Below are 14,739 nucleotides of genomic sequence, written 5' to 3' on the forward strand. Positions count from 1 at the left end.
TATCTCTTTTATGCAGAGGCTAAGATAAAACGTTTTCGAATTTTCGCGTATTCCGATAACCTTTTTATCCCGTGTTTGGGACAGTTTTAAGAGGACAAAAGGTTGGAAAGTTGGAAAGAGCTGTCAGATTTTACGGAGGACGAAAGGGTGGAGGAAATGGCAAACAGGAAATGGAGAACGAGAAATGTATAATCGGCGAAGTTGCATTAGAGTAACACTTTTGGATTATGTGATTATGTTGAAGAAATTGCGCTAAAAACTAATTATTTATTTTACATTATTGATTCGCAACTTTTGCTATATGTCAAATTTTTAAATGATTTTTTTTTAATAAAAGGAAATAAGATCGAGAAAAAAAAATTAAAATTATGAGAATTTAATATTTCTTTATAAGTTATCCTTTTATTTTACCAACCAAAAAATATCACAATTGTATCGCACAATTGATTAGTTTTGAAACTCTCATCTTTATTGTTAAATAGAAATGTGTATATATATATATATAAAATTTAGATGATTATTCTCATTGATAATACTAATATTCGATATCATTGATCGATCACATCATATTCATATTCAAGCTTAGAACAAGAATGAAGTAAAATTAAAAAAATTAATACTTGAATATACTGTACCTTCTTGTAAAATGTATACAGGAATTAAGCATATATATATATATATCAGTCTTCTTTTAAAAATGGATGAGATCATTAATCTTTTTATTTAAATTGGAAGAATTAATTAAAATAGAGTATAGTATGAAGTAATCATTATAATGAAGAGAAATTTTGAGAGGATGAAGGAAAAAGAAAATAAAAAACTTCCATTAATATACATTGAATTTTGTCTGTATATACATATCTGTAATAATAAATATAACAGTATATTGCTCTATTTGTTGATTTCATAAACACTTAATAGTAACAGTTTAGTTATAGTATAGTATAGTTTATACTTAATAGTATAATGGCCAATGACACAACTAGTGCCATTATTAAGTAGTAATATATTTATATATTTATTTATGCCTTTTTTAAATTATTTTTTTTACTCTTCAAATATTAATGCTATTCATTTTTGATATGAAAGTTAAATTTTTACCAACGTTTCCAAAAGTATTGATCTCACTTAATTAATTTATTAATATCTTGTATATGTGATCCACAATGAAATTGTATATGCATTTATATAGAATTCTAATGATAAAAGGTAAAGGTATGCTTATATTTGCAAAATTGCTTACTTATATTTTCCAACAAAACTAATCTAACCTAACCTAACTTAACTATATCTTAGACTATTAGAATTGCAATCCTGTACAAATGTAAATTGAAATAAATGTAATGTAGTGTGAAAAATTTTCTTTTTTCCATAATTTTTGGACTTATATATACAAAAATTAGAATCATTGAAATTGATCTTTTTTTAAATATGTGATTACCAAATAAATATTTATTCAAATTTATTTAAATTATAAATTATACTCATTCTTCTGACTGATAATATTAAAAATGACATTTGGTCTAATCTCAAATATTATGTTTCCTTCTTGCTAATTTTCTGAAAATGAGTTAGATAAATTCTTTCATTTTTTTTTTGTAAATCTTTTCTTAAGAAAAGTAAGAATTCGAAATTTATTTCCCAATTTCTGTTTTAATTGATTGTTCTGTTCCACAGATTCACTTTACTCTTATATAGGATATTACTTTCAAATTGAATCTCACATTAAAGAAAAGAAATTTCTACAAAAGTCGTTTGATATAAAGATATATATTGTGTGATAGTAATAGTTTTTTTTTAAATGAACAAGTAAAGATCACGTGAAGGTTAACTTTTTTTTTCTTAAATGATCATGCAACTCTTAGTATAGTTTGTTGTCCTTTTTTAATTTTTTATATAATTGTTAGTTTATGAAAAAAAATATCAAAAAATACTAGATTTATATCGAAATATCATTGATTTAGGAAATATTTTAACTTGAAATTCGTAAAATTGGATCAGAATGAACTTAAATATTAATCGAATAAAATTTTAATTTTTAATCGATTGATCAAAAATTACAATCAAAGAAATTAATCGTCAATTAAAAAATTGATGTGTAATCGATTAATGAAATTCAATTATTGATAAAAAAGTTAATTATCAAAAAATTTATTGACTTAATCTATAAATCATTAAATTATAATAATTACAATCGTTGATGAAAGGAATAAATAAATAGAATTTTATTAAAATTTCAATTAAATCATTATTCCATTTAAAATTATTTTCACTGTATTTATCAAATTTAGAAATTTTACACGATTGAAATAGAAATATAATATTTAATTATTAGCAATTAAAATAATAATTTAATCGTTAATCCTTGAAATTATTCTGAATCAGATTTAACTAATAATCTACATTTTAATCATTGTTATAATTCATTAAAGTAAACATAATAATCATAGTCATCAAACAAGTAATTATCACTGAGGATAATCTAATAATCTTATACAACATTTGTAATTTGTGACAAACTAATTAAATCTGATAATCAAATTTGAATGATTATCATTGTACATATACATATTTTATTATAATCAAAAATCAAAAAGTTTTAAAGATGTTTGACTCGTTATGAAGAAATGAAGAATAATGATAATTTGTAATGTGAAAAAATAAAATATCTTTTGTTTATAAAAATTGAAATTTTTGTTTTAATTTTTTCAAATAAATAATAATTTTTTGTATTTTTATAAAAATATCATTACATTCAATGAAAATGAATTAATATTGCATGAAAATCATTTTTCGTGAAAATTTTCTGTCCAACTATTTCCTCGCTTATATCCGAATCGCAAATAAAATGTTTGTTAGTGTATAATGTCATTTTTGACAAGTGAATTACTAAATTTGAAGAATATAAAATTTCAATAATGCATATTGCATGTGTTATTATATTAATTGTTATTACTTATTTTATAAACAAATTTGTGATATTTTTTATTTTTTTTATAATTATTTCAAATTTATAATAATTTGATTTTGTATTTGATGAGTATATTCTTGATTTTAATCATACAAACACAAATACTTTCAAAATTCCATTAAAAATATAAATATACTTAAATAAATTACAAGACATTATATAATATAGAAGAATTAATTTTACATAAATAAATATAAAAGTTGCTATATAAAATTATCGGTTACCATTCGATATTTTAAATATATCGAAAATTCAACGATATATCTAATTAATTATCTAATTGTTAACAACATTTTGATACCTCTCAATAAAAAAAAAATTGGAACTTTAGTTTATTTGTATCTATTATCGATATCTTCACGAATTATCGATATATATATCGATAATAATGTCGATAGCCACAACTATCAAATCAGCCCAAAGATATCCTCCATATTGCATAAATAACCTATATACTTTTGAAACATTTAAAATTAGCCATTTATTATTTCATAAATCGTACAGTTATGTAAAATTATTATTTTATTGCACTTACCGATTTTATTTTGTTTCTCCGTTTCCCATTTGTCAATCTTTTCTTCTCTAAACATTGCCAATTCTTTCAAGCAATTTGCTTCTTTATTTTATCACTATAATCAAGATACTCTTTGTCCCATAACGTCGACAAATTTTGTATTATAAATTTATTGTCGAACATAATAACACTTTTCATCTCGAGCATTCGTTTCTCTAGGAATGAACGAATCAACTGCTGTCATGTGAATGTTGTATTTCTTTACACAACGTATCACGATTCACGCATGCAGTACGTGTCCGATCATCCTTTCACACAGCGATTTATGTATAGCGATTCACGTGTGCGATACGCGTCCAGCCATAAGATACTACGAAACAGTTGTGGAAGTTTAGGTTAGGTTATTTATTATGTAGAATGTGGAATTTTTTTTAAAAAAGATTTTCACATTATTTTAGTTTCGATGAGAATGGATAGAAAGAAGTTATTGGAAATAAAATTTGTAAAAATAAAATTTTTTTTGGAAAATTTTCCATTAGTGTTATATGTATTGAGCATTATTTAATGAATATTTTATTATTCTAGGTAAAAATATTATATAAATCATATGATATCGAATTATTAAATTAGAAATTAGATTTATTTATCTCATGGAATCTTTTTCACAATGTGTCTTAAAATACAATTATCAAATTGTTATGTATAAAATTATTATTTTTTTAAAAGTTAGTAATCAAGAATAGAATTGAAAATATGTAATGTTTTAAATTATGTCTTTCTTATTAAAAATATTTTTATGTTTTTAAAGATAGATTTGAATTTTTTTTTAAAAGTGTTCCTATAATTTAAAAATTTGTTGAAATCAAGAACGAAACTAATATTTTCAAATATAAAATAAATTGTTATAATAAATATCGATAGTATAAAACTAATGGAGTTTTTCAAATGTTAGATATATACTTTTATATTATATTATAATTGCAAATATAAAATATATTTTAATAATTTTTTAATATTTATATCGTTATTATATAAATGATAATTCTTACAATAGATATTATTACATTATATATAGGTATATTAAATACATTATATATAATTCATTCTTGATCGAATTTCAAATAAATAATTTCAAAATAATAATTTAATTATCAACGCGTTTATTATCCAGATTCCTAATAAAATACATATCTTTCCATAAAAATTACATAAATATATAAATAAAATAATAAAATACTTGTATGATGGATACAGAATATTAATATGTATTCGAATGTATTTTGAAAGGTCGATTCTCTAGACCAAAACAAACATAAAAGTATACACAAATTCGGTTGAAACTTAATTGCGTTAGAGATGGAGACAGAGCGAGATAACTCTATCTCTGTTACACCGTTACATCTATCTCTTATAACGTAATAAATAACTCTCAATATTTTACATTTTTCTCGATCTCTCTCTTTCTTTTTTATTTTTTTTTTTTTTAAATCAACTATATATCCAAAGATACACCACGAATACATTAACACACTGTAGACAAATTCACCAGTGGAAACCATTCAGCGATCGCTACAATGGCATTCAATATCCCTCGGTCAGTCGACGACTTTGTGTAGCAGCTAACAAAATATATGTAGAAGAAATCAATGTGTTATTCACGTGAGAGCTATCGTTTTACATATATATATTGCTACATGAGAAATTACATGACCTAGAATAACATTGCCAGAAAAGTGCCATTTTAGGGACTATATATTTTAGGTGACATAATACTGGTATTTGCATAATTATTATTTATTCAAAGGTTGTTTCAATATATAAAAAATAGAAGATAAAAGTAATGAAAAAATACGGAAATCAGAGACAACCATTAATAAAAAACAGGATAACCAAGTATTTAGTATTCAATTTGCGAATTTTATCAATCTTCAAATTAAATTCAAAGTGAATTTTCTTGAAAATAAAACTTTGGAAAAAAAATATGATATCAATCTTTTTTTCCTTATTTCAAGTAAAATCAACTCTTGCATTGTAAATCCAATTTATTAGTATTACAATTACTGCCCCAGTTTCTATATAATAGTCAAAAAGATAGAATTTATTTATCTTTGAAAAAATTTTAAGGAAGATATTATAATGATTGATATTTAAATCCTTATGTTTAAAATATTGCATTTTGCATCGGTATTTTATTTATTATATTATTACAAAAGAATTTTCTGCCAATTGTCTGGGTATAAATACAATGCCAATAAACTGAGGATAATGATAACAATAAAGTGGTCCATAGAGACTGAAACATATTGCAATGCAAGTATCAATTAAAAGGATAAACTTAAAACAGTTTATAGATGTTGAAACACATTGTGAAACTAGTTGTGGATTTAAAACGATCTATAGATTAAAACATGTTACAGAAAGCTATGGATTTAAGACAGATATGTAAAAACACATTGTGATACAAGTATCGATTTAAACAATGGATTTAAAATAGTCTCGACACACTGAAATATGTTACGATGCGGACATCGATACAACTGATGGGTTTAAAACGATTTATAAATATTGAAACACACTACGATATAGAAAGCAATGGGTTTGAAAGTAGTGTATAGATATCGAAACATGTTTCGATATGATGAGTTTAAAGCGGTTAAACAGAGAGATTGAAATGTCTTATGATCTACATCGATACAAATAATAGTATTCCTCAGATATCGAAACATTTTGTGATAGAAGTAGTGATGGGTTTAAATCGATATGTAAATATCGAAACACATTTCAATATAGAAAGTGATGGATTCAAAGTAAGCGTACAGATATTGAAACATTTTGTGATAAAGGAAGTGATGGGTTTATGAAGCGGTATATAAATGTTGGAACGTATTTATTTAAAAAATAGTAGGTTTAATGCACTTTATAAATTGTTTGTGAAAATCTATTGTGATGTTAACATCGACAAGTGATGGATTAAAGCAGTGTACAAATATTGAATATTATTTTATCAAAGGAAAGTGATGGATTTTAAAGCGGCTTACATTGAAATATATTGTGAAATGAATGACGTTAAAAATATGAAGCGTTTAATCATTTGATGGATCTATAAATATCGAAATATATTGTGATCGATTGAAGCAATGGATAGTTTATATGAATACTACCAGTATTGTATGAACAATGATTTTAAACTCATTGCTTGATTTTATCGTTTTGAACGCATCGCTTCACAACTGTTTTCAGCATTTGTTCACCGCTTTAAACCCATCGCTTCCTTCATCGCGATATATTTCATATTTCAACATCTAAAGATTGCTTTAAACATTCGCATTGCAATAAGTTTTAAAGTTTGTTCACTTAAAATCGCTATTCTAAATCTCACGAGAATTATTAGATCGTTTTCATAAGATCTCTCGCGACGATACGTGAATCGTAAGATAAGATCGGTGGATAACTTATTCTACGCGTAGGTTTAAACGTTCAAACGATTCAGTTCTCGTAAAATTCAGAATCGTGATTTCGATTTCGTGAATTCTCGATCGATCTGTTGCCAACTTTCTCTGATTCGAATCTCAACTTAGAAACGATTCGAAGTTTTCAAGATTATGGAGATTAGAATCACTTCGAATATAATTTATAGTCTAGCACTCTCGAAAATCTTCATAAATTTTTGCCACACTTGGAAATCTTTATAGTTTTAAGAATTTTAAGATTTTTTTTTTTTTTATGTAATATTCATCGTACATATCAATTGAATTGAAAAGAAATTCGAATAAGAAAATTATTAACAAAGTTTTACAATGTATGCAAAATCTTATTTGATTTGATCTTTTTTTTTTTTTTTTATTTTGCTTATTCCTTTCTCTATATTCGATTTATTACAGTCGATTTTATTACACGAGAAATGCTATTGAAAGTCTCAAGTCTCCTTTTTCACGTGGCAATACTTGCAGCATAGATTTGTAAGAGATATGCGTGCTGGGATAAAATGTAAGAGATCTCTTTCAGACAGCAATACTTGCTCGATCAAATTTATATGATAAATTCTTCAGAGTATTAATATATTCGTGAAATACTTTTAGAAATATCTCTATTCTAGAGACTAAAGCAAATACAAAAATATTGATTAAGACTTGTTTATTAAATTATAAACAATTTAAGTTTTCTTCATTTAATACTAATAACACGACACTAGCGCCACGTGACCATTAACTACCAGTATCTAATGTGCTTGTACATTTATTTACATATCTATTTATGTCTTCCTTTAATTATTTATTACATTTTTATTTTTCAAATATTAAAATTATTTTATAAATGCGGCAAAAACACGTTGTGTTCACGAATATTAAAAACAAATAATTCACAAATCGCATTATGATTTTATTAAAGGAACAAAAAGTCAATATATGTATGTACTGTGTATTAATATATTCGTGGGATATTTTTCTTAAGATTAAAACAAACATCGATTAAAAATATCGATTAAGACTTATTAAGTTATAACACAATTTAAATCTTGGTGAAGTTAGACAGAAATAAAATGATCCATCTCTGTTTACATACTATCGTCGCACTTCATTTAATTTAATACTACTAGCTACTGACACGACATTAGCGCCACGTGATTATTAACTACTATTGTAAAATCCAGTATACTAACACTACTTATTTACTTATTTATTTTTACTTCTTCATTTCTCGAATATTAAAATTTTTTCGAATTTCTTTAATCCAATTATACAATGCAGTGCAACATATATACTTAATACAAGATACAGACATTTTTTATTTTTACTTTCTTTGTTATTATATTCACTTCTTTAAATATCTTAATTTCTTTCGTATCCAATCTAAAGATTTCCAATTACTTTATCATCCAATTTACCATCCATTTCGTCCAAATTATTATTATTACTATTCTTTTTTCTGATTCTCGATGCCCAAAATTGAATCTGAACCTCAACATCCCCAAAAGTGTTCCATGAATACATTAAAAATCCGTATATGGATTCGAAGCGATTTCAGATCCCGTCATTAGAAGTTGTCGAAACGTGGAAACAAATGGCGGCGTTCACACGGTGAGCTGCACGTGTGTCGCTTGTTCGCGATACGTTGAACAAGGAACAGTGCTGCGAAATTAGATACTGCATCCGATGAATATCTGTTGATCGAACGCATATGTGAATCGTTGTGTGGAAGATTGGTTCCATATACACGTGAATCCCTTGTGAAACAACCTGTTTTAAAGAGAATAGGGTCGTGGGAAATAGGTTCTTCTAGGTCCACTGTGATTTACGTACGATCAAAGTTACTGGATAAAATTGACATGTATTTGAACTGAACAGTAGAAAATACGAATAAATATATCCAATTGGAATCGATTGTTTTCTAATGTAGGAAATCAAGGGGATCGTTTCTGAGGAATGGACGAATATACAGGGTGTTCTCGAAAGAAAGTATTCAGAGATTTGGAAAAAAGATTCTTTTTGCACTGTGATTTATGTGAATATGTTGAAGTGCACTATAAAGTGGAAACTTTTTGTTATTAACTCGTCGAGTAATGGACGAATACAGGGTGTTTAGAAAAAAAATGATTTAGAGATGTATTACATCGATTGTGATTAAAAAAATCTTTTTTATCATCATCATTGATTTATTATTGATATTTCTTCTTAGATATTTATCAGAGGATGTTTCCACATGTTTTTCGTTCTATTTTCGTCACACACGTTTGGCATATTTTTTTCGTAAGAATCGTCTTAAAAATTCCAGCTCAAAATGAATAAGTTGAAAAAATTGAAGTTATTAACTTTATTAACTTATGAATCTTGAATGGTTTTTTTTTTTTAATAATACTCTTGTAAAATCAATTGTTTTTATAAGAATTAACGAGAAAGAGAAATTGGTTCTCAGCCTCGAATTAGAACAATAAATAAATAAATAAAAATTTCACCGAAAATTTACTTTTATTGAAATAATGGAAAATAAAGGTTTCATGGTGGAACCGAATATTAAATTTTGGATGAATATCGAGGTATTTTCTTGTTGAAAAAAATGTGAATATTGAATTTGATGAATGAATAATAGAGATTTTTCATTGTATGCTAAAAAAAAAAAAAAAAAATAAAAGATCTTTATCTTTAGTTATTGTTATCTTAGTTTATTTTAGTTATATAAATTGTTATTTAAAATATTGAAGCAAAGTGAATTTTTATTACATATTCGAACATTTGATAAATTTATATTATGATAATTGGAATAGCTTTTTTAAATGAAATTTAACATGAATTTGATATTTCATTAATTTTACAATACAATTAATTTTTTATTATTAATGAATAATCAAGCATTTACTTTTTTTTTAGGCAAAAATTCACGTATGACTGATGTTTGAGAGGCAGATTTGTATTGTTAACGAAGCATCGCTGTATTCTATTGTATTCCCATAATTAATTCTTATAATCTTATATTATATGTGATATTATATTTGAAATATATGAAATGTATGCTTATGAATGTACAATGTACATACATTTATAAAATATCAAAAATAATTGGTAAATTCTAAAAAGTATATAAATGAATCTTATTATGTATTTTTTTTTTAGACACACTATATATATATATATATAGTTGATATACAAATGACTAACATGCAATGTAAATTATTATTAAAATGCTTTTTTATTTAATTTCGAAAATATATATTTAATAAAACATCTAATTTGATTTTTAAATTTTTTAAATAATTAAAAATCTGGAATCATTTAGATGTTTAAATCTGAAAAAAAAACGTATTCAAAATGAAAACTCTTTCAGAAACTGAGAAAAATATTACGAAATAATAACGAAAAAAATTAATAAATAGTCAGAATGATAAAATTAATAAAAATACTTATCGGAACGCACGATATTGATTTTTATTTTTATATTGGTCAGATATTAAAAATAATTATTTTTTAATGCAATATAAAATAAATATTTTTTTTCACATAGAGGTAAAATGGGATATTATTTAAAATCATGTATAATTTTAAAATCTTAATTTTTTTCCATTGATATTAATTTTTATATTTATTATAACTTATAAAAATCACAAATAAAACCATCGTTGTCTTTCATAACATTTTTACAAATTTTAATTTCAACAATTTTTAAATTATTATCCAATCGTCTTTTGATTTTGAATGCGTTTTTTTGACATTTCCTTGCTAATTTCCTTTTCGAGTATCACTGAAGTATGAAGTGAAGTGTGAATAGCAGTTTTTTTCGCCTCTTTACTTCCGCCTTTCATCACTTTCATTATTTTGTTCTTGGGGAATTGGCTTCGGTAATTTGGATGAAACTAAAAAAGTTTGGCTTCATTGTTTTTGAAGATTAAAGCTTTTTCATAAGTAGGTCGAAAGAAAAATTGGTCATTACATGATTATGGGCATTGATGATATGCTTATTTTATTATTCAGAAGATTTTTTAAAAAATTTATATAAATCAACGTAATCAAAGTATGCAAAATATGCGAAATTGACAAATAAAAATTTGATGGAAAATTATAACACAGATTTGATTAATGTGGAGAAGATATTAAAAGATAGGATAAGATAGGCATAAAAAATGTACAATAGATTAATAGAGGGGAATGAAGAAAAAAAGGAGAAAAAGAATGAAAATGAAAAGATGCATGTGGAGGTATAAGAATTAAAATTTATGTATAAAAGAAAATGAAAATCTATTTCATGAATCGAAATTAAATGCTATTATGAATATAAAATCTACAAAATGTAAATAACAATGACACAACATAACATTTTCAAGAAAGATTATTCTCGAATAAAAATTTTATTATTCTCGAATATACTGCATTAAGATTTTCAATAGATTATCAATATTATTTCATCCGTTCTTCTGGAATATTTCTCCATAAATTAAATCAATTAAAAATTATTGTTATCGTATTACATGCTTCGATAGATACATTAAAAAGCTATTACAGATTAAATGAATATAATACACATACATATTTGTTATCTACATGTACTATCTATTTCATAAAAAAAAATTTTTTCTGCATAAAAATTGCACAGAAATAGATATATTCTATCAAATGAATTATACAAGTCAATGAGTATTTTTTCAAAAACAAGAAAGAAAATTTTTTATTTCAATTTCTGGTATTTATTTTAATCAAAGCCAAAACATCATCTTGCATTTTATCGAAACAAAAAACAAATTTGAATTGTCATTGTATCAATTCACTCATTCAAATTCAAGTATTCAATAAGTAGATTAGAAAGAAATAATCCTAACCTCTCATCGTTACGTCTTAAGTGCTCTCGAAACACTTCAGAAACACTGGAAAGGAATCGATTTCCCAAATAAGTGGCAAAGTAAAGTAAGGTCGACTAAGGTAATTGAAGTTTTCACGCGATTTCAGCAACTCCCGATTTCAATCGAGCATTGATAAACCAGAGTGGCTACCGCCGAACTAGAAACTTTAGTAACTTTGTGTGGATATAGTAAATAGAGCAACAAGAAAGAGGGTTTCTAGATGTCACTAGAGTTCAAGCCTGCTTTCTCTGAGAACGGCAAACTTTAGATATCGTGAGTTTCGACCTGAAATCGATTTCAATCGAGTTCTCCAACCGCAAAAACTTGGCCTGGACCATTCGAATAGCTTGCAATCGATCAAAGTAATTTTCTTTTCCCTTTCGGTATTCTTGCGGAAAGATTGGATTAAGATGACGGTTGAAAGAAATAAATTGAAGAAATAAATGAATTGAAAATGATTGTTGTTTAGGTTAGGTTATTCTAAGTCGGTTCGTTTTTAGTAATCAAATAATCAATTATAAATTTTTATACTGATTGAATTAGAATTTGATAATCGAATGGAATTAATATTTTGTAATATATAATTTATGTGATATATGATTTAAAATTTACTTGTGTTTATAAAGCAGCATGTTAAAGAGGAAGGTATGAATATAAGATATATCTTTATAAAAAAACATTCAAACTTAAGATTATTTTTGTACGAATTATTTTATTTTTAGAGATATCACATTATAATGTTTTTTACTTATACTTGTTTTTTATACTTTTTTTAATCTTGTACTTGTAAAAAGTTGTCTAAACGATTGAATAAATATTATTTATAATTCGATTTCTTTTGATAATTAGGGAATCATATTTGAAATGCTATGATACTTTATCATTAACAATCAAAATATTCCTTGAGAAACATTTATGATCTATTACTATCTCTTTTTAGCTTCATTTAATGTAAAATTTAAATTGCTTGTAATTTAATAAATAACAACATTTTTGTATGCTAACTTTTGTTTTATTTCAACACAAATCATAATGTTTTACGTGAATATTTTGATTAAAGTTAATCAATTAAGAACGATAAATTATTAATTATTAAAAACTGAAGTTTAAATTTCCATAATTAGCGTTAAATTCATTTTATATATTATATGATACATAAATATTATTAAATTTATTAATCTTATTTACATAATTTATAATTTTATTGAGAATTTTTTTGAAACGTACGAATAATTATTTTCTCAAATGCTTTTATAATATGCTTCTGTCCAACCTTTCTTCACAGAATAATTCGAAACTAATGATTAGATATTTGCTTTTAAACTTTGAAGAAACAAATGTATTTTCTTTTAAATCTAAAGACTTTTTGCATTTTCCAGAAAAGAAGATTTCCATAAAATCTTGGACGATCGATCGATCTTGTTCCTCCCTACTTTTTTCACCGATCTCTTGAATAATCTCTTTCGAGGCTTTAGATGTGCTTAAAAAGCTTATCGTCTGAATGAATCGTCGAGCAAGAAAGAAGGAATGGAATTTAATAGTGGTACATTTTACACAGATGCTTGGAGCAGATGAATCGATAGCTCGATCGATATTTCTTTCTTTACTGTCTCTTGAAAATTTAATCATCTCTCGTTTTTCATCTTTCAAATTGATTTTAATGATGTAAAGAACAATAGGTTCGAATCAATTATCTGGAGTGGAAATGAGGCAGAAATTAGTCTTTGCTTTTTATTAATGGCGAGAATTTAATATTAAGAAGAAATTCAAATTAAAAATGTACGATGTTCAAAGAAACGTTTTATTCATGAGATATTGGATATCGAAATTGAATAGTAATAAATTGTGAAAATTTTATTAAATTGAAAATGTTTATTTATTTATTTTTAATAAAATTAGACGTTTAATTTATGTCTCTGTGAATTAAAAATATTTCTTGTATACACTTTTAAAATATTTCAATTTAGTGATATACGATTTGGTGTGATTTTTTTTATAATGATTGTCAAACGATTTAAATATAAAAATAAGAAACATCAATAAATTATAATCAAAATAATAAAATTTTACACGCAATATGAAAAAAAATAAAACTAAGAATACAGTGAATAAGTGTAATTAAATTATTTATTGACTACAAAAAAATTTTTACAAAAATCAATGAGAAACATTTGTCACGAAGAAACATAAAAAGAAACAATGTAACAGTTGACAGTGTTAAAGTGTCATTAATTAAAAATGGCAGCAGCAACCCTCTCAAAAATGAATATGAACCACTATCAAGATATAAAGCTTTGCAACTTTTAGAAATCTTTTAGAAATTCCTGCCTTTTCTGAGAGTCACTTTCCTCCCAAAATCGACTGTTGACGATTTCTCGTTCGATCTGTGAATAATTCATTCCGAACTGAACCAACCCCAATGGTAACCCCACTAGAAAAAGGGATATCGTGAAGAATCGAAGGGATGGATTAACTTGCTGCTCTTTTATTCGACGAGACAAATCCACTTCTCGTCTTGTGAACTGACTGACAGAAAGAACGGTATTCAATTGATAACGAAGATTTTAAATTTTATATTTTTTTTATGTATTGGATTGAAAAGGTGTGTCATGTTACAGAAATGTAAATTAAAAATTTTTCTAAAAAGAGACTAATGTGTGTAATTGAGAAAGGGATATAAAAAAGAAGAGAAGAAAGGTAAAAGAAATGTTTATATTATGTTAAGATTAATTTTCTTTACTGTAATAATATAATTTGTAAGAATAAATTATTATTAATTAGAGATAGAACAATCAAACTCAAATTGTTAATTGTTATTATAATAATACTATTAATAATACATACTAATAATAATTTATTGTTATTGTTATTCCTATTATTTATATTCAATTTGATATAATTTTTATATAAATAATTTCAAACAAGTGA

The 14,739-nt window shown here is 24.8% G+C and overlaps 1 protein-coding gene and 1 long non-coding RNA gene across 4 annotated transcripts in view; one reads left to right on the forward strand and one right to left on the reverse strand.

The window, feature by feature from the left end:
* Window positions 1-14,739, forward strand: part of LOC100867557 (adhesion G protein-coupled receptor E3) — a 139,017-nt gene that overhangs the window by 69,310 nt on the left and 54,968 nt on the right. The window lies entirely within an intron of this gene.
* On the reverse strand, window positions 2,257-3,738 carry LOC147656292 (uncharacterized). Its single transcript, XR_015294768.1, has 2 exons — window positions 3,507-3,738; window positions 2,257-3,426 (listed from the first exon to the last, which is right to left on the reverse strand). It is a non-coding gene; the product is annotated as an uncharacterized LOC147656292 (long non-coding RNA).

The sequence above is a fragment of the Apis florea genome, unplaced genomic scaffold (genome assembly GCF_048593485.1).
Source record: "Apis florea isolate Af1SG1 unplaced genomic scaffold, ASM4859348v1 contig_37_pilon, whole genome shotgun sequence".
NCBI classification, from domain to species: domain Eukaryota; kingdom Metazoa; phylum Arthropoda; class Insecta; order Hymenoptera; family Apidae; genus Apis; species Apis florea.